Raw genomic sequence first — 2,687 nt, forward strand, 5'->3', positions numbered from 1 at the left:
AGCTGCGACCTCCGCTTGAAAGGCTGTCGGATACGGACCCATAGGGACCACCAGCTCCCTACTAGGTCTCACTCCCAGAATTCCAGCGCCTGTGCCGCTTTTTGTTTTAGAGCCGTCTGTGAACCATTCGAGCTCCGCTGGTGGAAGAGGTTTCTTTCCCTCTGACCAATCATCCCTTGAGGGTAAAATAATCCTAAAGGGTTTGTCCCAAAGTCTTTGCCCTCTCTCCCCTGCTTCGGTATGAACACCACTCTGGACACTCTCCAGGATAGTGGGGTGTACCTGAGAGCCACGGAGGCTCCTGAACAGTCTGCACAACTGGGGAAGGAGAATATCCAACCCCCGCTGCAAGCAAAACCGGTCCTCACCCCGTCACCCCCAGGAGCTTTGTAAGAACTGAAAGGAGTTGATAGCCCATTCAATCCTTCTGAAGGTCACAAAATTAAGTGCGCCAGACTCCCACTGCAAATGGGTGGCGTGGCCCCGCATGTCTCCCCTCACTGTCGGGTGGTTGATTACCCTCATGAACAATACAGTCCGGGAAGTGTGTTCCCATCATAACTTTTAGAACTCCTTCCGGATCAGTAATGTAAACACCTTGATCATCCTTGAGACTATCAAGCGGCGAGATGGGATTCTTTGCTAATAGCTTTTGTAGCCTTGCACAGCCCTGCACACTGTCAATATCGGTGCAGAGCTTCTTCCAGGCTAACCTCTTAGCCGTACGAAACCTTGCGGTTGTACAGTGCAAGAGCCTCGTGGTAGGTGTCCCAAGTGCCCCAAGTTTTGGCTCTCCTGAATAGAGCCCTGACCCTCTTCCTCAAAGAGGCCAGTTCAGAGCTCCACCAGGCTACCTTTGATCTATTTCTATTGATAAACCGGGCAGCTGAGATCGAAGGAGCCCACAATCGCAGAGGTAAGACTGTCGGCAGATTCGTCTAGCTGCGCCGCGCTGTGAATCCGTTTCCCATTAGTGGAATCAGAATCTATCTGTGCCCTGAGGTTTTCCTTGTATGATACCCAGTTTGTGTTTCTCGGATTCATATACTGAACTTTTTCCAGCATCTGTTCACCGATCTTAAAAACAGATGTGAGCATGATCAGAGAGGGAAGGCTCGTCACACACATGCCAGCCATGCATCCGACCAGCCATACCCTCCGACATCATGGTCACATCGAACACCTCCCTTCGTGTCCTCGTGCGAAACGTGGGCACATTTCCCACATTTGCAATCATTAGACTACGGGACATTATGTATTCTAGAAGTAACTTACCTCTGTTATTAGTGTTAGTGCTGCCCAACGCCTTGTTGTGCGAGTTGGCGTCGCATCCCACCACCAATTCCGATCCACTCCTCCCAACATGGTGCACCAAGGCAGCCAGTTCCCTGGAGGGCGTGGACTCCGCATTATCATACGGTAGATATGATGATGCAAACCATCAGGGCTCGTCCAGTCCCAGCCACCATCAGCGTGACTGTGGCGAGATCCCTGCAACAAAATTCCAGAACAGGAATGCTGTCCACCTTGTTGCTTACAACAATACATGCCCTGGCATTTTCAACCTGGGCACTAACAATTTTCACCCCTGTCATTTGAAAGCCCTGTTATTTTTCCCTTGCTGATCCAAGGTTCCTGTATCAGAAGCCACATGAAAATCTTCCGACAGGAAGCGTCTGCAGAATACAGCCGAGGCAGCTTTATTGTGATGCAGGTTGATCTGAAGGACCTTGATCCCCATGATCAGCCGCCCCACCCCGCGCCCTCAGCTGGACCTGCTCCACACCAATGAACACCCTCCAGCCCCTCCCCTTAAGATTGGCTGAAGATTATTCATCTACCATGATCACCATGATCACTAGTGTTCTGGAATCTCTTGTGTGGACATCTCCGACAACCCTCCAGTCCGACACAGAGATCCCAGCATTCTGCTTCTTTATAGCACCGAGAATAGTCGCAGAGTCCTTCTCGGCCATGGGACCAACCTTGGTAGATCTCATGAGGTCTTTATAGTCCCCACAGGTCACCCCTATCCCTCCAGGGCCACCGATCCCCAGCCCCGGAGCCAGACCCCACAGCCAATCTCTGGTCTCGACGCTGCCGCACAGCATGACGAGAGCCCCCCTTTCCGGGAAGCACCTCTTAAACTGCAGGCACACACCCTCTGCGAGGGAGTCGTCGAGAATGCGCCCCCGCAGCTCCATAGCCCTCCTCCTCAGAGAGGCGCCTCTCAGGAAAGTTCGCAGGGACCAAGACAAGCTTATGTCCCGTCAGAACCTTCCTGAATGTTTCTCCCAATCCCTCCTCCGTTGAGGGATTGGTGCTCCTCGCACGCTCTGCTTGCTCAGGAGGTGCGGGGCGCCTCTTCGGCAGGGGGTTTTCCGCCGAAGAAACTGCCCGAGCCCCCTCTCTTCCCTCTAGGAGTAGAGACCGCACCTGCAGTTGCCTCCGGTGCTGCCTCCCTCTGCTTCTTTGCCTTTCTTCTCTTGTTGGCCGACATTTTGCCCGTTTGCCTCCTCCATTGACTGTCCGGAAGCCAGGTGCCATCGGCCTTCTTCTCCTCCATCGCCCAACGCTTGCGCAGTTTAAAGGGGAGCTTAAGGTTGTAGTCCATTACACATGCTCCAGTGTCTGTGTCCATGGACTCAACCTTTTCGCTTGCATCATCGAGTACTAGATCGTCGTCG

The 2,687-nt window shown here is 53.0% G+C and overlaps 1 protein-coding gene across 1 annotated transcript in view; it reads right to left on the bottom strand.

Moving 5' to 3' along the window:
* Positions 1-1,386, bottom strand: part of LOC124374788 (phenoloxidase-activating factor 2-like) — a 150,670-nt gene extending 149,284 nt beyond the window's left edge. The window contains exon 1 of the mRNA XM_046832964.1: positions 1,276-1,386. The gene's annotated coding sequence lies outside the window, so the exon portion shown is untranslated. The remainder of the gene's footprint in view (positions 1-1,275) is intronic.
* Positions 1,387-2,687: the final 1,301 nt, after the last annotated feature.

The sequence above is a fragment of the Homalodisca vitripennis genome, chromosome 1 (assembly GCF_021130785.1).
Source record: "Homalodisca vitripennis isolate AUS2020 chromosome 1, UT_GWSS_2.1, whole genome shotgun sequence".
NCBI classification, from domain to species: domain Eukaryota; kingdom Metazoa; phylum Arthropoda; class Insecta; order Hemiptera; family Cicadellidae; genus Homalodisca; species Homalodisca vitripennis.